Raw genomic sequence first — 26,640 nt, forward strand, 5'->3', positions numbered from 1 at the left:
GAAAGACGGATTCAGAACATTGACCGGGAGCGCTGAGGCCGTCCACAGAACGAAATGTTTGACTTATATAGTGCGCACTTCGCCACTAGGGGATCCCTCTCACTAGGAGAGCCATTACTCCCCACCCTTCCAACAGGAACAGAGGGATACGACTAAGATCCTCTAACACCATGGAGCGCCAAATGTTGTCTTTTTTCTTTGAGTTAGATAGCAGTTGCTTTAAATGTGCACATGGACATATGTGAAGGACAAGAATTCAAAATGTTGGACATGAAGAGAGGCTTGGAGAATCTCCATTGGGGGTATCTCCGTCACTAGGGGGGGGGGGGGGGGGCTTCTCCAATAGGAGAGCTGATTCCCTCCAAACGCCAACGGGGGAAAAAAGTGCTAATCATATAGCTTATTTTATTTTCATTTAATTTTTTCTTATTGTGTTGTCAGTTAAATTTTTTAAGTCATGTCAGCATAAATGTATATAGTAATATCGGTGACATGGGAGGTACAGAGGTGGGCAGGCTGAGTTCAGTGGGGGGAATGTCGGGGGGAGGGGCCATCATTCCGGCGGTCGACCCGGGGAGAGGGGGGGCCTTACGTGTTGTGGATCGGTATGGGTGGGGTGGGGTTTCCTGGGGCCCTTGGTTGCCGTAGCAGTGGGCGGTCTGGTCACCGGGCCGGGGGACACCGGGCTTGGGGCCACGGGGTCGGGGGGCCATTGAGCGTGGTGCTTTGGCCTTCTGCGGGCCTGGCTTGGAGTTCCGCGGGGCCGGGGCCTGGTGGCCGGGCGGGGTCGGGTGGGGGCTCTGGGTGCTCTGCTCCGCGCATGGTGGACCAGGATATGGGGGTGTTCTGTTTCTCGGGGAGGAGGGTGGGAGGGAGGGGTGTCTCTTATGGGGTTCAGAGGCGGCTGAGCTTTGCCCAGTGGGGTCTTGTGTGTTGCGGGGTCAGTGTGCGTGAGGTGAGGCTCTCTGTGACATGGGATGTAGCGAGCTTGGCTCGGTCGGGGGGTGAGTCACTACGCTCACTTCTACTGGGCCTGGCCCAATTAATCAAGGGACCCGTGTCGCTGGGGGCCCGGCTCCGCGCATATCGGCGTGGGATATGGGGGAGCTCTATGGGCTTAACTCAGGGGGGGGGGGGGGTCGAGGGAGGGGGGCCATAGTTTCCGTGGTTTGGCCCGGGAGAGTGGGGTCTTGTTGTGGGGTCGCTGTGCGGTGGGGTGGGGTGCTTGGTGACATGGAGGTAGCGGGCTTGGCTCGGTGCGGGGGAGTACCACCCCTCGCCCCTCTACTGAGCCTGGCCAAATAATTCAAGGGACCCGTGTCGCTGAGTGCTCGGCCCCGCGTGGGACGGAACAGGGATGTGGGGGAGCCCTATTTCTAGGGTGGATGGCGGGAGGGGGGGGGGTCCCTCTTATGGGGTCCTGGGCGGCTGAATGCAGCCGTATTATAGCAATTCAAGGGGCCCATGTCTGTATATTGTTTTGATATGGATGTTATTGTTGGCATTGTCTAAGTGTTGTATGTCTGTAAATGTTAATAGAAATTTTAAGTTTAAAAAAATTTTAAAAAAAAGAAAAAAAGAAGGAAGGGTCATCACGTCAGAATACCAGCGTCGGGTATGGCGCACCGCATAGTGCCTCGCACACCTACGCGGCCGTCCGGGTTCGCCTCCGGCTCCCGGAGATGATTTGTCGCATGTCCTCCCTACATCTTCTCCCGTTCTCCCTCTCCTATGTCAGTCTTGTATGACCATAAAAAGAAAGCTGTAAAATGCTAAAATAAATCTAAAAAAAAAGTTAAAAAAATAATGTTTGCTGGGCACCGTTTTGGCGCCCCCCTCTGGAAGGCGCTCTAGACAACCGACTATGTCGCCTATAGAAGCTCGCCCCTGGATACATCTACTACACTGTAAAAACTGAGTGTCATCTGGTCACTTCAGCTATCAGCTAATTTTATTAAAACTAAAACTGTGTAAAATGCAATTCATAAATGGTTCAAATTCATTGAATTCAGCTCATTCAGCTATTTCAAGCGGCACATAGTCATTTTTTATTATGTATAGGTTACTAATAATTATTTAATAAATATGAATTAACCCCAATCAGAGTTTTTACAGTGTACAGAGGGCAGGATGGGATGTGATACACCTCCTGCAGAGGGGAGTGGGTCCTTTCTCCTCAACTCTGATCTGAGATAAATGCAGGATGTGGGTCAACAGGCAAATCCATCTTGGATAAACAATGTTAGAGCGGGTGGGGGGGGGGGGGGGGTGATGAGGGGGGGGGGGGGGGGGGCTATCCTTCATCCTCCATCCCTCACGTTATTGGAGTTCTCATTATCGTTGGAGGTATTGGTGCAATCCATTTAAAACCCTGAATGAGACCCTTTCTTCCTTTCCGTGTAATGGCTGCTTAAGACGGAGGAGCCGGGAGTTTAAGACTGAGCAGGGGGTTGGGGCGACCCCCTATCGATCAAAGCCAGGATTAAGCCTCCTGTGTTCAGACCGGCTCCTGGAACATTCACCCTCCCTGCAATAAAACACTGGCATTGATTCCGGGGAGGAGACACACAACCCCCTCCTGAACTAGGGGGTGTTAGAGAGGATAAGAGGAGAGGAGGAACCAGGGGGTGTTTGGAGGAGAGGGGAGGAGGAGAACCATGGGATGTTAGAGAGGAGGAGAGGAGAGGAGGAACCAGTGAGTGTTAGAGAAGAGGAGAGGAGAGGAGGAGAGAAGGAGAGAAGAGTAACAAGTAGTGTTTAGAGAGGCGCGAAGGAGAGAAGGAGAGAGGAGGAACCAGTAGGTGGTAGATAGGAGAGGAGAGGAGAGGAGAGGAGAGGAGGAAGGAGAGGAGAGGAGAGAGAGGAGAGGAGAGGAGAGGAGAGGAGAGGAGAGGGGAGGGAGGGGGGGGAGGGGAGGAGGAGAGGGAGGAGAGGAGAGGAGAGGAGAGAGGAGAGGAGAGGAGAGGAGAGGAGAGAGAGGATAAGAGAAGAGAATAGAAGAGAGGAGAGGAGAGGAGAGGAGAGGAGAGGAGAGGAGAGGAGAGGAGAGGAGAGGAGAGGAGAGGAGAGGAGAGGAGAGGAGAGGAGAGGTGAGGAGAGGAGAGTGAGATCCAGTGAGAGAACAAAGACATGTCCTGAGAGCGCTGCGAGCGGCTGAGAGGAAGTATAGAAAGTCACGCCTCACTGCTGACATCGACACATATCACAACTTCCTGTTAACATTCTCCAAAACCATTACTATGCCAAAGCTTCTTTCCCTTCACATAGGATCGAGGCCTCTGTCAAGAATATCTTCGCAAACTGCATGCTACCATGTCCTCCTTCTCACCGGCCCCCCCCCCCCTCCTCCCTCATATTTCTCTGCCGAAGACTTCGCGATCTTCTTTGAGGAAAAAGTGGAGAACATCCGCATCTCCTTCTCCCAACCCCACCCATTCCAAAGCTGAATCGAGAACCTCATCCTTCACTCTGTCATCTTTCTCTCCCATTACAGAAGCCGAGACCCTGATACTGTTAACGTCGAACCGTCCACCTACATGCCAGCTGGACCAGCTACCCTCCCACTCCTCCAGACCATAGCACCGGACATCCTCCCCATTCCTAACTGCAACCATCAACTCCTCACTCAACTCAGGGGTGGTCCCACCTCCCTCAGAGTCACGCCGCTCATAAAAAAAAAAAAAAAAACCTGAACCCCACCGTCATAGGCAACTACCGCCCTGTCTCTCTTCTCTCCTTCCTTTCTAAAACACTTGAACGTGCTGTATCCAACCAACTTACTGCTTATCTCTTACAGAACACCTCCTAGACCCTAATCAGTCTGGCTTCCGGACTGGCCACTCCACAGAAACGCCCTCATTGCGGTCACAGAGGCACTTCACTTAGCAAAAGCGAAAGGCCTCTCCTCTGTCCTGATTCTCCTAGAGCTATCTGCTGCCTTCGACACAGTCAACCATCAGATCCTCCTCGCGGCCCTCGCAGGAATGGAGTGGCTGGCTCTGCGCTGACATGGCTGACATCATACCTCAATGACCGCTCCTACCAAGTGTCATGGAGAGGGACCTGTCGGCCACCCGCCCCTGCGGCGGGTGTCCGCCAGGGCTTAGTTCAAGGACCCCTTCTCTTCTCCCTCTACACTAATCACTGGGTAACATTATCACGTATCATGGCTTCTCCTATCATTGTTATGCCGACGATACTCAACTCTTCCTCTCCTTCCCTCCTTCAGATATCCACGTCTCTGAGGCGGATCTCGGCTGTCTGTCGACATCTCCGCCTGGATAATAATAATAATAATAATAATAATAATAATAATAATAATAATAATAAAAATAATAATAATAATAATGATTTATATAGCGCTCTTCATGACACCCCAGTGACCCCAGAGTGCGTACAGAGTCCATTATTCGTTCATACACAGTCATACCGGTGGTGGTAAGCAACAATTGCAGCCAGAGCTGCCCTGAGGCAGACTCACGGAAGCGTGTTGAATAATCATCGCCTCCGACCCCACCAACATTCATTCACATGCATACACATTCATACGAGGCAAGTAGGTTAAGTGTCTTGCCCCAAGGACACAACGGCAGTGGATGATATGGGCTTGAGCGGGATTCGAACCCCACCAACCCTTCGATCATTGGACGACCTGCTCTACCACTGAGCCACGCCGCCCCACAAATGATGATGACCAACCACCTCAAACTGAACCTAAGCAAAACAGAATTGCTCCACCTGCCGGCAAATCCTCCCCCTGACCGACCTTTCCATCACAGTCGAGAATGCAGCTGTGACCGTGTCCCCGACCGCCAAGAACCTTGGTGTTGTCCTCGATGACCAGCTGAACTTCTCTGCTCACATCGCAGCGACAACCAGAACCTGCAGATTCTCCTGAGCAATGTCAGAAGGATCCGCCCTTCTGACAAAAGAAGCCACCCAACTCCTTGTCCAATCAACAGTCATCTCCCGCCACTAAGCCTCTTCAACTCATTCAGAACGCAGCGGCCCGCCTGATCTCAAACCTACCGAAGTCGGCCCATGTTACCCCACTTCTTAGGGACCTGCACTGGCTCCCCATTGCTGCACGAATCCGCTTCAAGGTCCTCGACCTAGCATACCGTGCAGCTAATGGAACCGCTCCCGCCTACCTCCGGTCAATGGTCTCTAACTACACACCCTCAAGACCCCTACGCTCTGCATCTTCTGGCCGCCTCAGACCTACTCCTATCCAAGCTCCGGGAGGGTCATCAAAGAGAAGTCGCCTATTCTCAGTCCTTGCCCCACAATGGTGGATGAACTACCCACCCCAGTTAGGACAGCGAACCCGTCCAATATTTCGCAGTCGACTAAAGATGCACTTCTTCAACCATTATCTGAATTAAAAAGAAAAAAGATAAAAATATCTAACCCTAACTAACCTTACTGTCATGCACTCAACACTTTGATGAACACTGTTACTCAGCTGATAGAGGTGTGCCCTTCCCGATGACTTGTTGTACAGAACTTGTAAGTCGCATTGGATAAAAGTGTCAGCTAAATGACTAAATGTAAATGTAAATGTAAGAGAAGAGAAGAGAAGAGAAGAGAAGAGAAGAGAGAGAGAGAAGAGAAGAGAGAGAAGAGAAGAGTAGAGAAGAAGAGAAGAGAAGAAGAAGAGAAGAGAAGAGAAAGAGAAGAGAAGAGAAGAGATGAGAAGATGAGAGAGGAGAGGAGAAGAGGAACCAGTAGGTGAGAGGAGGAGAGGAACGACTGGGAGTCAGAGAGTATGAGAGGAGAGGAGAGGAGAGGAGAGGAGAGGAGAGGAGAGAGAGGAGAGGAGAGGAGAGGAGAGGAGAGGAGAGGAGAGGAGAGAGAGGAGAGGAGAGGAGAGGAGGGAGGGGAGAGGAGAGGAGAGGAGAGGAGAGGAGAGGATGAGAGGAGAGGAGAGGAGAGGAGAGGAGAGGAGAGGAGAGGAGAGGAGAGGAGAGGAGAGGAGAGGAGAGAGGAGAGGAGAGGAGAGGAGAGGAGAGGAGAGGAGAGGAGAGGAGGAGAGGAGAGGAGAGGAGCGGAGAGGAGAGGAGGAGAGGAATCGACTGGGAGTCAGAGAGGAGGAGGGGGGGTGGATGGGTGAGGAGCACTGGCCTGACAGGAAGTGGCTGAAGGAACGCGTCAAGAGTGAAAGTTCAACGCCAAAAAGGTACAGATTCGTTCTACAACTATTTCCTGATTAGTCAGGAATATTATCAGACATTTGGCCAATCTTGGACTAAATTCCTTACCAAGAAATGTTTTCACCAATGTGTTTTTTAAAGGTGTCTAATAACACATATACAAATATTTAAATTCAACTCCCATAGGAAAACCTGTGACAGCTGAAAGTTGGAGTACCCGCGGAAAATCTTATCTGTGAAAAATTTAACATTTACATTTCTGCCTTAAGCACCTTGTGAGGTGTCAAACTAGGGATTTTTTATGATTCTGAATAGATTGCGGACATTTACTTTGCACTAATAGCACTCCTTGGTGGAACAACGACCAGGGCCCACCTATCCCGCTCATCATCGCCGACCCTTTTTTTTTTGTGAAAATAAATGTGGCAGGGTGCATGTAAATTAAAAAGTAGCTTTATTAGTTTATTCACGTACTTGCCATGGTAACATGTTTACTAGTAACTGTTGGTTGGCATTTGAAGCAAGTGAGTGGTATGTGTCAGACGTGCTCAAGCCATTTGCAACCCTCTCCTGTGTGGATCATGTGGACAGGTGGAGGAAGGTGTCAAGAAACATGGTCCACCCACACAAAGACCTTGCCAAAAACACGGATGAAGTGAGATACTGAAGCGATTGAACTTGCCCCTCGAATGGTTTGAGGAGAACAACCCCTTCGACAACCGACACAAGCAGCTGCTTGTGTCCTTCTCAACGGGATTCATAAGCACTGCAGATGACGCAGTCGATGCTGAAAAAGCGGCTGAAGAAGGGAGGGAGATGCAGAGAAAGCTGGATGGACAGTCAGTAACATTGACCACAGACCATTTATTCTTACCGAATATATATTTATCTCCATCTGTCTGTACATACCTGCATATAATCCATTTTACATATCTGTAGACACTATATCTATATCTGTACATATATATTCTAGTTACACTGCGGGCCAGTATGACTTACTACTACCATAGTGTATTTATACCTGTATCACTGTACATAATAATACTACAACTCTCTACATACATCAGCTTAGCACTATTACTCAGTAGTACTGATTTCTGATCAGTTCAAGCTTCAAAATATCAACACGACCGGATGAGAAGATGACGATACATGAGGCAGGATATGTATTATTATTCATTATATTATTTGACGGCTAGTTAAGTACTTTTAATACTACAACTACATACATCTGATTAGGACTATTGCTCAGTAGTACTCATTTATATATTTTATACCCATTTTAATCACCTGTATATTGTATATTACTATTGCACTTTACTGTTACATTTGCACTCTGGTTGGATGCCAAACTTATTTCCGTTTGTACTGTACTCGTGCTGTATGATGACAACACATTAGACTCTAATCTACAGTACCAATCAGGAGAAGGATGGCCATGGACTAACCTGCGGGGGGGGCAGACCCCCAGCGCCGGGCGGGCAGTCGGGCAGCATGATGGTGCGTCTAGGAGTACTGCACTGGCAGGAAGGGGAGGGGTTAGCCATGCTCCAGTTCCCGTCCAGGAAGATGTCGATGACGGACTGGTCCACCGCCGGCGTGAACCAATCGGACGCGTTGGAGGCGCAAGGGAGGTCCCTGAAAAAGAGGAAAAACGTAGAGACAAACGTATTAAACCCTTTCACTGCCACACTACATAGGGTTAACCTTTCACTACCACACTACAGGTTAACCCTTTCACTACCACACTACAGAGGGTTAACCTTTCACTACCACACTACAGGTGAACCCTTTCACTACCACACTACAGAAGGTTAACCTTTCACTACCACACTACAGAAGGTTAACATTTCACTACCACACTACAGACGGTTAACCTTTCACTACCACACTACAGAGGGTTAACCTTTCACTACCACAATACATGTTAACCCTTTCACTACCACACTATATATACGGTTAACCTTTCACTACCACACTACATACGGTTAACCCTTTCACTACCACACTACAGACGGTTAAACCTTTCACTGCCACACTACAGACGGTTAAACCTTTCACTGCCACACTACAGACGGTTAAACCTTTCACTACCACATTGCCAAAGGGTTAACCCTTTCACTACCACACTACCAAAGGGTTAACCATTTCACAACTACACTACATAAGGTTAACCATTTCACTACCACACTACATACGGTTAACCCTTTCACTACCACACTACATACTGTACAGTTAACCATTTCACTACCACACTACATACGGGTAACCTTCGGTAGTGTGGTAGTGAAAGGGGTAACCCACTGCTAATTTGCTGATGGGAAAAACCAGAGGAAAACGAGTTTCATGGAATACATGTATTACGCGCACGCACGCACGCGCACACACACACACACACACACACACACACACACACACACACACACACACACACACACACACACACACACACACACACACACACACACACACACACACACACACACACACACACACACACACACTAGCTAAGAACAAAGAAAATTATAGAATAAACAGAAAAAACAACCAACGGATAGACAAAGGAAAACAAAACAACACATCAACAAGCAAGGCAAGAGTCAAAGTGAGTCAGGGAAGGCCAGGCGGTATAGGTGGGTTTTGAGTTTTGATTTAAAAGACTCGATGGAGGGGGCAGATTTAATGGACATGGGGATGCTGTTCCAGAGGTCAGGGGCTGCGACCGCAAAAGCACGCCCCCGTCTAGACTTGAAATTAGACCTACAGGTGGTTAAGAGACCCTTGGCAGACGATCTGAGGGCCCCGACGTTGGTATAGGGGGTGAGGAGGTCTGCTAGGTAAAAGGCCTTACCATTAAGGGCTTTGTAGACCAATAGGAGAACCTTGAAGTCTATTATATAGCGCACCGGGAGCCAGTGGAGGGAGGCAAGAACAGGGGTGATGTGAGCTCTCTTCCGGGTACCTGTGAGCAGTCTAGCGGCAGCGTTTTGGGGCAGTTGTAGACGGGCTATAGTGGATTAATTAAGCCCCAGGCACAGGGAGTTACAGTAGTCTAAGCGTGAAGATATGAAGGTGTGAATTACTCTTTACAGGTCTGAGGGGGAGAGAATGGCCTTGATCCTGGCTATGGACCGGAGCTGGAAAAAACTCCGGAGCTGGAAAAAACTCAGGAAAAAAGTGAGGGGAGGCAGAACCAAAGTCATAAGCCTCGACGATCATGTTCACTGTCATCAGGCTGCGAGCTGCTGCACCTGGTCATGTTCACTGTCATCAGTCTTGACAGAGCGACACGGAGACACGACAGCTGGCTGATTCCTGCCGGCACGTTGCCGTAACAACACCAACCGGCACAGTGCGCGGGGGGGGGGGGGGGGGGGGGGGGGGGGAACAAAACAAAAGGAAGGCATATGTACGTCTCTCTCTCTAAGTAAATAAGTTATAGCAGCATAAATAAATAATTCAAGGCTTCATTTTTTTTATCCACTAGTGTAGTGTAGACTAAGTGCCTCGAGTCACAGGCGATGAATATTTGAAGAAGAGGTATTTGCCTCTGAATTTAATGTTCCACGATGCATTAAAACAGTGTTATTTTTTTTGTGTGTGTGTTGGGATAATTTAACCGCAATACGCCTCTCAAGGAATTTAGCTTTTCACGGGGTGCTGGCAATAATTGCACCCCCCCCCCCTCCCCCCCTGGCCAGGATGGTATTGGAGGGAGCATGAAATGCCGTTACAAGCTAATGGTAATCACTTATTGATCAATTCTCTCTCAGAAATTGAATTAGATAATTATGCAGAACGCTTCTCTTCTCCCAAAGCTCTGAGCAACAATGCTTTTATTTTTTTTTATTGGCTGTTATTCTGCTTCCATGGTGAGGCTTATTAATGGAAAAACAAACACACAACGTATGATGTATACCATGCCAGTTAGGGTACTTTGTGTATACTGCACTTTGTGTACACACTAAAAACAGATGGGTCAATTATATAACCCAATTTCTTCGTTAATCGTGTTGGGTTAAAATGATGGGTTAATTCTCTGAGCATAACCATTATTTGGGTTATTGAGATTTAATTTTGACCCAATTTTGACCCAATTTGTGAGTTATAATAATTATGGGTCAATTTTCTGAGACATAACCCATGTGTTGGGTCAGAGAGCTGGGTGTTTCCGCCGGGATATGCAAAGCTACACCCCTCCCCCACTGGGAACTATATGTTCCAGTCAGTCAGACGGTCATGTTCACAGTCAACACGGTCCCACGTTCACAGTCAACACGATCCAACAAACCCTCTTCACGATCACGGAAAAGACTTCACTGACTCAAGGTAAGATCTCGTTTCGTTAGCACAGTATTTATATCTCAACCCATCCATTGTACATATTGCGTCGTGTTAACCATGCACTGTGAACGTTGTGGAACTAAATTAGCTAGCTCTTCACAGCTATCTGTCGCGTCATCAGCTAGCTAGCTAGCTAGCTATCCACCGCAAGTTGCAACTTAGCTACTCATTTCTATAATCGGTTCATCTCTAACCTTGTAAAAATATGTGGTAACCTCTATTAATAAATAAGCCACACGACACGACACAACACATAAATCATTACCGTTCAAGCATGCTACTGAAAGTGACCAAGTCTATGAGTAATACAAAGGTTCTGGCTAGTAGCTAGGCCTAGTTAACCAGTACTAGTAATGTTACTGTTATTGCTAATTTTACCGTGTTTTGGGTTGTAATGATACCAGATTAACTGGAGACTATCTGTAGCTGTGTAACGTTATATGATTGATATCTTTATTAACCATATGTGTGTAATAAAGCTGTTGTCCTCTCAATGCGGTGACATAGCTGGTTCGCTAGCTAGCTACATACTGAGATTTAGCGCCATTTTGCGCCATTTTGAGGTCTACATTTCCATCATCTCTCTAATGTCCCGCGATTCGGGCATCAATTTACAACATCCTATACTAAATTAAGCAGTAGACTGCGGAAGCCAGACATGTGGTGAGGCTTTTTACACCTGAAATCAGTGCTAAATATTCTAGGCTGCTATGTCAGCAAGTATACTTGGCCTATCGTTCACACGTGGCTGAGTACTTGGGCACGCATGAGGCATTAATTAATTGCAGATGTGTTCATTTCCACATTGCTTTCTCTTTTGTTTCAGGCCAGTCTTGATGGACAGCTTTGTCGCAGAAAAGCTTATTGAGTGGCAATTGCCAGAGCTCACAGACAGTTTTAAAGGTGAGAATTTTTACTTTCTTGACCATGAAAATTTTTCCATGACAAAGCAGTATTGTATAGGGTTTCAACACACATGCAGGCACACACACGTTATTCTGTTCTTCATCTTGGTTCTCTGGTCCTGCCAGCCTGGTCCTGTGTTGGAGTTAGCTGCCACTGGATGGCACTGAAATTACTGTAAAAGTATTTTTGTTTTCTGTCTTTGTCTTTCAGATCAAGATATCGATGAGGAGGCATTTCACCTTTTAGATGGCGAAACAATCCGGAACCTCATCCCCAAAATAGGCCCCAGGCTCAAGTTTTCAAAACTTTACAGAGAATTTGTAAGTGATCACTAAGTGTTCTAACATCAAGGCAGATGGCGTATACATGCTTTAAATGCAAAAGGCTAATTCCTGGTGATGCCAAGTCTCTCTTTTCATATTTACGATTAGCACACAATATAATACAAGACTGATGCAGAGGGCTTCCAAGGTTCTTTAAATCATTCTTACTTATTACAGAGGGCTTGTTTCCCACATCACAAAAGCCATAATCAAAGCTGGTGATACGATAGTTTAGCTTATCTAGTGAGATAAGCTTTTGTTCTATGAGTGCATTTAACACAAGTTTAAATTCGTATGGCCCTACCCCTTCGAGGATGTCATGCATTATGTCCAGTGCCATATTGTCCGTAACATGATAAAAAGACAGACTGTTGAGGTCACTGTCTCTTTTAAGGCCTATCTGACAGGGGTTGTCTGTCCGTTGTCTGTCCCGGAGTATTCACATCTCGGGACAGCGTATCGTCTACCTGTGTCTGTACTTTCAAGACATCTCTGTGTATTTTGCATAAACGGCACACATGGTTCCCCGAAAAACTCTCTATGTAACCAAGTATTGCGTTCAATCCTAAATTGTCTCCCACTACCTGAACAACAGCGAATTTGACAACGCCTTGGAAGCTAGGCGTGTTAACAGTTATGCCATCCCTCTCAAGACACTTTAGTTCTTCCACAATAGGGCGCAACACTGCATCAATGTCATAGGTTTCTGCATCATCTGATTTATAGACTGCCAACAAGAAGTGTGACTGCAAATTGGATAGGATGTCTGGTGACAAACTCTTCAAGATAAAATATATAAATCCTAACTTGTGAACCCCAGTCTTTGACCCGAGGGGGTTCACAGTTTCACAATCATCATTGTATAACAGCAATGGGATTGACACCTCTTTCAAAAAGAGTGGAGGATTTTTACAGAAATCTCCATCAAATATATCCTGAAGAGCATCACTCTCTCTCTGTTGCCATTCCATCATGGCCTGTAAAACACCAGGAAGCTCCAGTATCTTGACCAGAAGACGCTTTAGTGGAATACGCTGAAAGGTCATTCAGAGCAACTTGTCGAACGGTGCCAGTGGCAGAGTCTCTCCGCTGTACAAATGTTTGGTTATCGGAGAAACACTCCTCAATTGGCTGGATGAAGTTCCCAGAGTTAGTAAAATACCTAATCTGTTTATAGTCTGTCTCCAGACCCTCGAAAGGGTTAGCTGCATCTAAAAAGTCCTGCCTGAGCTCCTCTACCTGTGGGTTTTGATCATGCCCAAACTGACTGAAAAGCGACATGGTCTTTGTTTGTAGTCTGCTCACTAAATCTCCAATTAAACTTGAGGTTTGCTGAACCACAACATTTATATTTGTAAAGATCTGGGAAGATTTTGATCTAAGATGAGCTATAAAATGGGCTACTCTCTCTGTGATTCCCTCTTGCTCTAGTTCGTCCCATTCATCATCATTATCTTCATCTTCCTCCATGGCTTATCGACATCAGATAATGCAATGCTACAGTTTCATGTGTGGGTCTGTGTTAAGCCACAACACAGAAATTGGTCCAGGGTATGCTACCTTTCTGGCTCATTTTAAAGGCTATAATGAAATTCAAAGTGGTCTCACAGGAATCCCCCTTTTCGCTGAATTGTATGTACCGGCCAGGGTCACTGTTAAGGGTACAACATACAGACCAGGCATGACAGTGTTTATGTCCTATGACCAAGATGGAGAGCCTCAGTTTGGGCTTATTAAAGCCATTTTGGTTTTAGAGCCATCTGTAAAGCTAGTTGTTCAGAGGTGGGAGACAATGGGGTTTGAGAAGCATTTCTTTGCTTACAGTGTGATCCAAACCAAAGATTTGTTGGCTATCGATGTGAAAGAGCTGCTTGATCATCACCCACTACATGCAGTCCAGTCATACAGAAATGTTGACACTTTATTCATCTCTCTGCGCTATAGACGTTTTTAGACTGTGAATGGCCATCTGAATGGCCACTGCCACTTGTAAATAGTGAGGAAAAAAATCAGGAAAGAAACACTGCCTTGATTTACTAGAAACACAGTGATAGCCTACAGTATATATTCCGAACATATTTTGAATAGTTAGTCTTTAGTTTCATGCTGTAGACTGCCTTACTCTGCTACAACTCTTCGATGACTGAGATACATTGTTGGACTGCTGGGATGGGGAAACTCCTTGGACTACTGAGATGACATTAATTGTTGTAAGTAAGAATGTGTTTAATTAAAATAGTTCTACAACTAAACACTAACCACTTTAAACCCTATGACAAAATAAATCTTCACCAGTATTTAAATTTTTCCATGTGTGTAGGCTATTGGCCATCTTGGGTGTCAATCGGTTAAATGGAAAACGACACTGCTGACTGCAAATATATTTTGTATCTGTACACAACAACTCACTTTAACCTAAAATGCCTCTAAGCTGATAACCTTTCTTTGCTGCAAAAGGCTTCGAATGCTGAGCCACCTGCAACAAGCCTTGTTGCTACCATATCCCCCATGGAGGAATCTGCAGCTTCTGGATCAAGCCAGGAGGTCTCCACCGTAGAGGAATCGAGGGCAGCAGACCAGATTGTGATTCTACGACCGGTTCCACTATTTGTAAGTTGTTCAAGAAGCATGGATGGATCTGGAAGCACTTGGAGCCAGTACATATCTCAGAACTTCGATACTTAAACTAACTCATCTATACTCTTGTCAGTATTTAGACAGTGGCTATGTAAGTTTTCTTCCTCCAGCCGAGTTCATAGAGAAATGGAACATTTGATGAGTAGTAATATTAGTAGATCATAATTTTTCTCTTGCATCACATACAGGACACCCAATGTTAACCCGTTGAGTAATACGTTTTTCTACAACTCAAGTTCAGACCTATGTTGCTCTATTTCAGTAGCACTAAAAGTGAGTTTTCTTTATTGTATCAGAAACTTCAGAATGTAATCTTTCAAAAGAGACCAGGATCATGCATGTGCTATAATTATAAAGTATAGTATTTTGTGTTGTGTTTGTAAATAGCCGTTTAAAAAAATGTATGGCATTTTACAATACAACACTTTCCATTCCTGCACGAAAATCAATCAGATCCAATTTGATTGTACTCCAGGTACAGGGTTGATGCATTTTCTCCCCCCCCCCCCCCCCTCCCTGCTCCTTGTTTCAGGTACAGGACTTTTTCCATAATTTAAGCATAACATTGCAAAGGGTGACAGAGTTCTATCTTGTCTTATCGTTTCCAGGACATATGGTGCATCAAAGGCCGGAAGGGAATGAAGAATGGCAAACCTTTCTACTATCCAGCTACTGGATTCATTGAAGAAAGGCTTCGGAATGTCCGAAAGAGGCGGGGTTCTGGGTCCAGACAGCGAATGCCTGAAGCCAACAAGCCACCCAGGGCATATACCAGGTAATACCTGGGGTCGGCAAAAAGGGCCATGTTTTCCTGTGTCCCCAGGGGGTAACTATATTCTTCACCAGGGGGAGCTTACTGCACATGAATCCTCAAGGGGGGCTCCATGGAGCAAAAATGGCTGATTCCTGACTTTACCTCGTTTAATATACCTTGTTGAACCCCTCACCAAAACATGCAACAATGCTGGGCAATAGCACCTCCCTCTGGTCAGCCGGGGCGCCTGACTGGAGGGAAAGGATCTGATTGTAATAATGTGCTAAGTCCTACTGGTGAAAATGGGTTACGAAATTGGAGATCATTTTTAGATAGTTAATTTACAATGTGTTGTATATATGTTTCTATAGAATCGACCCTGCCAGAAGAAAGGGCCCAGCAGCAAACAAAGTGGCTGAAACAAAACCTGGAGCCCTTCACTCAAGTTCAGGAGTACATGAAGGACACCGTCCTCTACAGAGCCAAGTGGATTTGGGGAAATCACTCCAAGGACATAGAAGAGGTCATTACGGAGTACCCTCGCCTCACCAGCCCAGGCATGGTATGGATCTACTGTAACATATTGCATCTACAAGGTTTTGTACTGCTTTACTGCCCTGTTGGAACACTCCCCCAGATATTGATAGATCAAAACACATATATACTAAGGCTGTCAAAGTTAACGCGGTATTAACACGTTATCGCCCGATTCTATTAACGCCACAATTTTTTTTAACTCACGATTAACTTTTAAGATTTCTTTTTACTAGACTATTCTCAGGTGTATTATTGATGCTCTCATTGATACTATGTTTGTTTCTGAAATGTGTGTGTGTGTGTGTGTTTGTGTGTGAGATATAGAGAGAGAGAGGGGGGTGAGAGAGAAGGGAAGGGGCAAGAGAGAAAGAGAGCTGGGAGAGTGTGTGTGAGAGAGAGAGGGGGGGGTGTGTGCGATTACTCAGCCCTTGTGTGGGTGAATGTAACAAGTTCCTAACGTTTTCTTTCCCCTATTATTTCATGTACACTTTATTCATTGGTTTAATGAATTTTCTTTCTTTTAAGTTATTTTGTGCATCACTCTGTTTTGAATTTGATGCAAATTTGCAATGCATGAGGGTCATCCTTTTGTGTTAAATGACTGCATAACGAAAGCATTTGTTGACTCGCATGTTGATAAGAGAGTATTAAAACTTGGAACTTGAAAAAGATCCATTTAAGGTAGAAAACATTTGATTAATTTGTGATTAATCGCAAGTTAACTATGGACAATCATGCGATTAATCGTGTTAAATATTTTAATCGATTGACAGCACTAATATATACATATAGAAATATGGGACTTAGCGTCTACCCATCTCCCTCCTCCTCCATCTCTTCCCCCACCTTCCCTCCTGCTACTTCACCTATTCCACCTCCTCCTCATTTGTACGTTTTGCGTTACGTACGGCTGTCCTTAAGAATGCTACATGCTTGGACTCTGGTCCCTCAATATTATATATAACGTGCTGGAGAAACTCCCATGCATGAACACACTGCCTGGGGTACTTTATGTCAAATACATAAAATGCTTTAAAACACGTATCAACTGCCCCGAGCATTGTGCTTTCAGGGTGTGCCCGACCTGCATAGATCACGAATGCCTGAGCACAACATGTGTGTGCGATTACTCAGCCCTTGTGTGGGTGAATGTAACAAGTTCCTAACGTTTTCTTTCCCCTATTATTTCATGTACACTTTATTCATTGTTTTAATGAATTTTCTTTCTTTTAAGTTATTTTGTGCATCACTCTGTTTTGAATTTGATGCAAATTTGCAATGCATGAAGGTCATCCTTTTGTGTTAAATGACTGCATAACGAAAGCATTTGTTGACTCGCATGTTGATAAGAGAGTATTAAAACTTGGAACTTGAAAAATATCCGTTTAAGGTAGATTTTTTTTTATTAATTTGTGATTAATCGCGAGTTAACTATGGACAATCATGCGATTAATCGTGTTAAATATTTTAATCAGTTTGACATGAAAGCACTTTTTGAAGTCCACACGCCGTGACATGTATATGCAACAAGTGTAATAAATGTTGAAGTTAAATGTATTCTACGCCTTGGTCTGTTCTTTTCATTGATTTCAGTACATTTAGACTGTTATACCTTTCAATCAAGCATCTGTGCCAACCTAATGTAGTGTACTAACTATAGCAGTTGTGTTAATAGGCCCTTTTCACAGCAGCCATCTTGACACAGCAGGGTAAACCTACATCCTGTGAACCAGACTGACACATGTGTAACTAATCATGTTGCTGTGTCCATCTGTTGGTCAATCGTTGTCAATCTGGCTCACAAGATGGCTGCTGTGAATAGGGTCTATTTGACCCTTTTGATGTAACCCAAGATTCAGTCAAAGCAACTATTTTGACCCTTAAAATGGGTCGTTTGTATAACCCAATACGGGTCAAATCAACTAGGAGGTTGGGTTATTTTGACCCTTAAAATGGGTCGTTTGTATAACCCAATATGGGGTCAAATCAACTTAGAAGTTGGGTTATTTTGACCCTTAAAATGGGTCGTTGGTATAACCCAATATGGGGTCAAATCAACTTGGAAGTTGGGTTATTTTGACCCTTAAAATGGGTCGTTGGTATAACCCAATATGGGGTCAAATAAACTTGGAAGTTGGGTTATTTTGACCCTTAAAATGGGTCGTTGGTATAACCCAATATGGGGTCAAATCAACTTGGAAGTTGGGTTATTTTGACCCTTAAAATGGGTCGTTGGTATAACCCAATATGGGGTCAAATCAACTTGGAGGTTGGGTTATTTTGACCCTTAAAATGGGTTGTTAGTATTCGTTTATTTGACCCAAGTTATGGGTCAAATGAAATAACCAATAATATTGGGTCAAATTAACCCACACACTGGTCGGGCCCTTTTTGACCAGTGAATTGGGTCAAAAATAACCCAAATTGGGTCAAATTTGACCAATCTGTTTTTAGTGTGTATACTGCACCTTGTGTATAATGCACCTTGTGTATACTGCACCTTGTGTATACTGCACCTTGTGTATACTGCACCTTATGTTTACTGCACCTTGTGTATACTGCACCTTGTGTACACTGTTTACCTTTAGTCTTACTCATAGTATGGGCATAGTATGGGCGGAGTGTGGTTTTATTCTGGTGGAGTGTGGTTTTGTTCTGGAGGAGTGTGGTTTTATTCTAGCGGAGTGTGGTTTTATTCTGGCGGAGTGTGGTTTTATTCTAGCGGTGTGGTTTTATTCTGGCAGCGTGTGGTTTTATTCTGGAGGAGTGTGGTTTTATTCTGGAGGAGTGTGGTTTTATTCTAGCGGAGTGTGGTTTTATTCTGGCGGAGTGTGGTTTTATTCTGGCGGAGTGTGGTTTTATTCTGGCAGAGTGTGGTTTTATTCTAGCGGAGTGTGGTTTTATTCTAGCGGTGTGGTTTTATTCTGGACAAGTGTGGTTTTATTCTGGCGGAGTGTGGTTTTATTCTAGCGGAGTGTGGTTTTTTTTTCTGGCGGAGTGTGGTTTTATTCTGGCGGAGTGTGGTTTTATTCTAGCGGAGTGTGGTTTTATTCTGGAGGAGTGTGGTTTTATTCTGGCGGAGTGTGGTTTTATTCTAGCGGAGTGTGGTTTTATTCTGGAGGAGTGTGGTTTTATTCTGGCGGAGTGTGGTTTTATTCTAGCAGTGTGGTTTTATTCTGGCAGAGTGTGGTTTTATTCTGGTGGAGTGTGGTTTTATTTTAGCGGAGTGTGGTTTTATTCTGGCGGAGTGTGGTTTTATTCTGGTGGAGTGTGGTTTTATTCTAGCGGAGTGTGGTTTTATTCTGGCGGAGTGGGGTTTTATTATAAGGAAAAAGTTGTTCCCTCCTTGGGGGCAACAGTGGTAGGTAGAGCAGTCATCTGGTAATCCGGAGGTTCCTGGTTAAATTCCCGCTCCTCCCGGGCAGCGTGTTGAAGTGTCCTTGAGCAAGACACTTAACCCCTAATTGCTCCCGATCAGCAGGTTGGCACCTTGCATGGTCACCTCCGCCGTCGGTGTTTGAATGTGTGAGTGAATGGGTAAAAATGTAAGGAACAAATTGTAAAGCGCTTTGGATAAAAGCTGTTATATAAATGCAGCCATTTACCATTTTATTTATTTACCATTCTAGCGGAGTGTGGTTTTATTTATATATTCTAGCAGAGTGTGGTTTTATTCCGGCGGAGTGTGCTTTTATTCTGGCGGAGTGTGCTATTATTCTGGCAGAGTGTGGTCCACTGTACTGAGAGGTGGCTACTCACGGCAGGCGGTCTCCCGTCATACAGCGAGTCCCGAACCCTGGCGCGTTGACCAGTGAGTCCACCACCCGGGACACCTCTGGGCTCGCCGGCGCGTCGTTGCTGTGGAGATATTATTCAAACACGTCAGTCTCCTCCCGCTGCCCCATTAGCCTAATCCCATATGCAATCACCCCGTGTGTTCATTTGGCGGTCTTCTAGGACCAGCACAAACCCCCACAAGATGCCATCCAGACTAAATCAAACAGTTCAAACTGTGTGGGAAAAGAAACATTTAAATCAGACCTGGGCATTGTACGGATGATTCTGACCGGCCCGCGAAAGATTACATGATAATATTTTTTTTTTTTAAATTAAAAAAAAAAAAAAAAAAAAAAATTTATTTTTTATTTTTTTTACTTTTTTCTTTTCATGTCAACGTTCACACGCACAATATACGCTTACCTAGGATTTGACTTGATTCAACAACAAAACAGTCGGGGCAAGCCGAAAACGGTCGAAAGTGTGGTTATTTGAAGTTTGGATTTCTTTTTTCACAACTGAGGTAGGTAGATTACATTTTTAGAGACTAAAGTACAGAAAAAAGGTACCGTTGGGTACCGGTATCGATTCACAGGTACCGGTACCGTATCGGTTCAAATGTGAACGGTACCCATCCCTACTGAGCACACAACTGCAGGGCAAGGGCATTTTTGCTCATGAAATGCATAGCCATGTGAAAGCCTTCATGACAAAGTTGCAATTAATTTCAAGGCAACTAGGCAGCAACAATCTCAAACACATGAAAACCCTGAAAGAAGTCAAACAATAAGCTGATCACCGGCACAGGTACTCATCCATGTTGGGAGCACTGCATGATGAATTTTCAAGGCGTTTTCAAGATTTCAAAAAGGTTGAGGATGAAATGCAGCTGGTTTCCTCTCCCTTTACCTGCAGTGTTGATAGTGCACCCACTGATGTTCAGCTTGAACTCATTGACCTGCAGTCTGATTTACTACTGAAAGAACTTTCCAAACATGAGGAGACATGCTCAGAAGATGTTGGTTCTCTTTGGATCCACCTATATGTGAACAGACATTCTCAGTCATGACGTTTACCAAGTCCAGGTACAAATCCTCTCTCACTGATGAACATCTGGCAGCTGTGCTTCGCATCTCCACCTCAGACATGCAACCTGACTTTGATGGACTTGTTAAAGCTCAACAGAGACTGGATTTATCACACTGAATGAAAAAAAAAGAGCTGAAGAACACTAAAATGTGGAAATATAACAAGTGAAATGGGACACTTGATCTTTTTTTTCTTCTTTTTTTTGCACAGTTCTGAAAACATTAAATGTTTAATATAGGCATGTAGAGTAAAAAAGGCTACTGGGACACTTTTCATGTCTTGTTTATTTTGGCTATAAGATGATGTGATGTCTTTAGTAAGCTAAGAAAATCCTTGTTTCAATAGTATATGAAACTCAAAATAATAACTTTATTTGTATAGCACTTTTTCATACATGCCCTTTGTTATTAATGTTTCACATTTTGTTTATCATTTTGGAAATAAATTCTATTTGAATAAATTATATTTTTGAAAGCTAACCTCACCTTTTAATTGCCAAATAATAACATACACTCTTACCAGGGGTCAAAACAATGCCATTTACTGCTTTTTATATAGAAATAAAATGTATATTATGCATAATTGAGTTTGGAATTTTGGCCCGGCCCTCCAACATATTTTCAGTTGCTCATTCGGCCCCCCGGGAAAAATAATTGCCCACCCCTGCTTTAAATGAACACTTGTGTCGCAAGGCCCTATACGTTTGACACGACTGTTGGCACAGAAAGGAACTCTGGGTCTTGGAATCCCCTCTATGCCGCGCCCCATACCTCAAATGGATCCGTCATCAGCAGATTTCAATCTTTCAAAATGTTCTTATGTACCCCACTTGCTATATTGCATGTACTTATTTGTGTTTCATTACACGTATATGTACAAACTTACCAACTGTTTCACCTGTTTTATTGCAACACTACTATCACCGACATCTAAGAAGGGAGATCCCCCCTTGAACGGCCCTTCTAAGGTTTCTCCGCTCCACATTGCCTGTGGTGCTTTTTTCCTATTGCTAGGTTTTTAGTGAGTTTTTCCTTACTCTCACGTGGGGTATGTCTGGGAGTGTTGCATTAATTTATTTATTTTACATTTTATTTTGGATTTCATGGTGTTTTTGTTTTGTTCTTGATTCATTGTGATGTTTCTTCTTGCCTTGTTTAAAGAAGACGTGTCCGGCCCATGGGGACATTAATGTGTGTTGTCGGGCTTACAAATACATCTGATTTGATTTGAAATTTGATTTGATTTGGAATTATTGGCTGGAGTGGAGACCGAGAGGTGCAGGTGGGCTACCCCGTGTGCCTGGTGCATCGACTGGTTCACGCAGGGCTTGGCTTAGCGAAGCAGAGTGGATTAGATGATCACTACACTAGAGATCCATCTCAACATCCTGAGAGGGCCTGAGAGGAAATTAAGATACAGTATGCAGTCCTAGTGCTCTGTGACGGTGCATTTTGAGGCAAATACTTGACAACGATGCAACATGTCATCAGGTTTAGCTCCAAACGGAGGGTGAGGGCAGGGCCAACCCTAGTGCATCTGGCATCCTAGGTTGGATTTTAGACCGACCCCCTCACTGGGACCCCCACACAACTACCTTTTTATTCCTTTTATGTCTAAATGCCAGTGCAACATATTTTGTATTATTATATTTATTACCACAGGTGGAAGTATTTACAAGACACATTTTTTTACAAAACAACACAAAGACATGCAAAAACAACAGATCGCTAACGTTGTCGCGTCCGTGACGAAGACGGGCAGGAGCACTTGGATGGTCCCTGGGCGTGGCTCACGCCACAACCCTCGTCTGCTCCCGGCTACCCTTGGTGGGAAGGACGGGATGGGTTAAGCGGAGAGGAGTATCGCATCGGCGATCCTAAAGACAACGCATGCATGTGTGTGCACTAACCCGCTAACATTGAGTGTCGTTGCATGCCGATTAAAGACCTCTGCAACAGGTCCTGCATTATTATATTATTATTATTATTATTATTATTATTATTATTATTATTATTATTATTATTATTATTATTATTATTATTATTATTATTATTATTATTATTATTATTATTATTATTATTATTATTATTATTATTATTATTATTATTATTATTATTATTATTATTATTATTATTATTATTATTATTATTATTATTATTATTATTATTATTATTATTATTATTATTATTATTATTAATTAAACACAAAAGAACAGCAGGGAAGGAGAGCAGGTGTTCTGGAATGGGATCAGAGTGTCCTTCAGGGTTTAGCTCTTTTAGGTGAGTGGTCTGGTAACAGATTGTCATTCAAAAGACAGCTATTTTGCTCAGGCATTTAAATGAAACATCAGGGATATCCTGATACAAATTGTACTTTGCCTGCACTATTCTTACCCTACTTACTTTTATACACTTTCTATCAAATTCATGTGTCGGTTCTATGCTAATTTGATCTCGCTACCTCCTATGCACTGTAATTTTAAGAGCACTGCTCTGTTGTAATTCAAAACGGAACTTTGTAAAGAAACTCAAAGTTAAGAGCGATGCACTGCTCTGTTGTCAAGTTGTGAGCAAAATATTGCTCTGTTGTTCTATAAGGTAATTTAGAACTGTACTTTGTAAAGAAACTCAAAGTGTTAAGAACGATGGACTGCTCTGTTGTATGTTAGCACTTTGTAGAGAAACTCAAAGTGTTCTGAAGGTCCAGATTAACACTGAAAGTCTGCGTTTATTATTTTGTATAACTTGTATATTGTTTATATATAAGATATGTATCTTTACGCCATCCGTTTGCATAATAGTATTCTTCGCTCGCCTCATTGGGTCCCGCCCTTGACATTGGATGCGCCAGTAACGAGCCCCCCAGACATGGTTCTAGACATGTTCAGACAAGTTCAGACTTGCCCATAGCAGGCGCATTGATTCCGGACAGGTAAATCGGCTGAGCCCTATAGAAATCCGTCTTAGTATATATATGGTGGATGGTGCAAGCAGCCCCGAGTCGGCAGTATCAGAACAGGATAAGCAGCAGAGCGAGAGCGTGATACGTCCGGTACAGTTGTACACAGACCTACAAGCGGTGTATCGTTACAGATAGCTAGTAGCTACTTAGATACGACTATAATATTGTAGAGCCATTATTGGCGCAGTATAGTGACTTGTGTAAGCGAAGTAACGTGGAGACACGTATAGTTAAACCCAGCGGCGTTTGGATCTAACTACTCATTGAAGACTGTCTGCGGGTTAGCTTCCAGTACAAACGAAGCTAGCTAGCTACCATCTATGCCAACAGGCTTTTGGATTAATAGCTATTAACCCTGCCATCGGGCGCTAGGATTACAAGGACCGGTTCCGTACGAGACCCCTTTTCTTCCAGCGACGATAGGATTATCCGACCAGTCTACAATTCCTCCGGAGCTTGGAGCTCCAGAGGGAAACCATTGTCTCCAGCTACCCTTGCTTTTCCCGGTATCGCCTCGTTTCTTCTCACTCCCTGCAGAACTCCGGTCGAGTATCCGTAACCTAGGAACTATTCATTACCGCTGACTTTGATACTCTGACATTCTATTATTAAAGGAGAACCGTGATAATTAAGATGTATGTTGCTATGACGATTCAAATGCTTATAAACCAGGTATCCTTGTCCCTGTGCCGTCAATTGAGTGTCCGCCATTTTGTGTAACTATACTGTCTGGCTATTAATATTCTTTAGTAGTGGTTTAATCTAAACAATCTTTAATACAGTCCGGGTTGTGTAGCCCCTTAGCTACAATTGGTCCTTCGAGCCGGATAGTATCAGTAATAATAATCATATTAGTAATAATATGGCCAGCGGCGGACACTCTCCAATCGGCTCTCCCCCATTAGAGCGCCCTAGGCGCCAGCGTCAGCCCCCTCCCCACTTGGAGAACTACGCTGTAGATTTACCTCCTAGCTTATCTACGAGGACGTTAAGCAAGGATAACATTAGTAGCTTAAGTATGCCCAACCTTATCGACCTGTCAACCCCACCGGTAGAGACCCAAGCTAGTTTAAGTGAAACTGACTTAGCTCACGGGGGGACAAGCGGGACATGACTTGACTATGCCCATAGAACACTGCGCCCCCGAGATGGACCTCGGAGCGCCAGAAGGTAAAGAACGCGCCCCCGAGATGGACCTCGGAGCGCAAGAAGGTAAAGAATGCGCCCCCGAGATGGACCTCGGAGCGCACCAGAGTAAAGAGCACCGCGCCCCCGAGATGGACCTCGGAGCGCGAGAGAAGACAAAGTACAGCGCCCCCGAGATGGACCTCGGAGCGCGTAAGGAGACCAGGTCTCCGCCAAGCCCTGCCAACTCCAAATCACCATCATCAGCGTCATCCCCAAGCGAGGCCGACCAGAGGCTAGCGCAAGTCCTGATCGCCACGCTAACCGCTTCAGCGGAAAGAGACCGCCTCCAGGGTGAGGTTGACCGCCTCCAGGCGCAACAAGAAAGTGAGCGTGAACATTCCAGAATGGAAGAGAGACGCCTCCAGGCACAACAAGATGGTGAGCGTGCCCGTCTCCAGGCGCAGCAAGAGGGTGAGCGTGCCCGTCTCCAGGCGCAATGAGAGAGTGAGCGCGAACATCTCAGACTGGAAGAGAGGCGCCTCCAGGCTGAAGAAAACATGCAGCGCGAAGCAGCCACTGCGCAGCGCGAGGCGGAGCGAGACCGCCTACAAGCACAAATGATGGAGCAAGCGCTCCAGAGGGTGACGCCCCACTCTTCCACCCGGAGCTCCCGGAGATCATCACGACATGGGTCGAGGGCACCTTCCCCTCCCCGACAAAGCTACATGGGACCCAGTCTACGGGAAGAACCTGCTTACGTTGCAGAGCAGCTAACCGAGCGACTACAAAGCCTAACGGAGGACGAGGGAGGACAGAAAGCCCACCCGCACGAACCCATCTCAGACCAGGAGGAACAGTGCAGCCCCGGTCTCAGTACCGACACGCTGCGTTATGAACCCCCAACACGTCCCAGTGGGGAGTTCGAGCAACAGACAGCACCGAGGAATAGTGCCTGGGAACCCAGCCTCTGGTTCCCGCCCAGCACGAACCAACGACCCCACGTACGGGGAGACTCGCCAAGGAGGCCTCTCCCACGTGCGTCAGTGTCACAGCCATCCATGGCATCCTACATTGGGACACCCACATTCCCAGACTTCACAAGAGAAGACCGAGTGCAGTATACCGAGCTGCGTATGTGCCTAGAGACAATTATGTCCGGAGTACAGGACGAGTCATACAAGTATGCCATCCTCCTTAAGCACCTCAAGGTAACTAGAGCGCACAACATAGCACTGGCATACTCCAATTCACAGACTCCCTATTCTGATGCCCTAGTGGCCCTCGACGCACGTTACGGACATACATGGGACTATGTCATTCAGGAGATACGTGAGATTGAACGTCTCCCCCCAGCTAAAGACAACCGAGCCCTGGACGACCTATCCGTCAAAGTACAGTCCCTGGTAGGGATGCTCGGGTCCCAACGAGAGAAGGGGATGTACGAGTTGTATGCCAACTCCAACGTGGAGCGTATATTAGAGAAGCTCCCCCCATTCCGCCAAGAACGTTTTCGACGGCAAAGAAACCTCCGTGACCCCAATGGCCCAGAACAATCACTCCTGGACCTTGCTGACTTCCTAGCCAGGGAGGTTAGCAGCCTAAGAATTGACACCTTCGCATGGGGTGGATCGAACATTAAAGAGGGACCGAGAAGGTTTAAAGACCAAAGCAGGCCCATCACCGTGATGCACCAGGCCGAGTCGGTGCCACGACAGAAGAGTCATAACCCCCCTGCCAAGGAAAAATGGAAGATCGCATGTCAATACTGCGACAACGAACACTGGCTGTCACAGTGCGACGCATTCAAGAACTGACCACAGCCGAAGTAAGTCAGTGGATTAAAGATAACCGCCGCTGCTTCCGCTGCGCGCACGGCCACATGGCAGCCGAATGCCGCCTTAAAGGGCTATGTACTGCTATTCCTAGCACTATTTGGGCAACTTTACACAATTCCTGTTAGTCTATTGTAGACATTTGTAAAAAAAAAATCAAAAAAAATGCATTGTTTATATTTCTAATCAAGTACTCAAAA

This window comes from Notolepis coatsorum, assembly GCF_963971535.1.
Source record: "Notolepis coatsorum genome assembly, chromosome: 4".
In the NCBI taxonomy this organism is placed as follows: Eukaryota; Metazoa; Chordata; class Actinopteri; order Aulopiformes; family Paralepididae; genus Notolepis; species Notolepis coatsorum.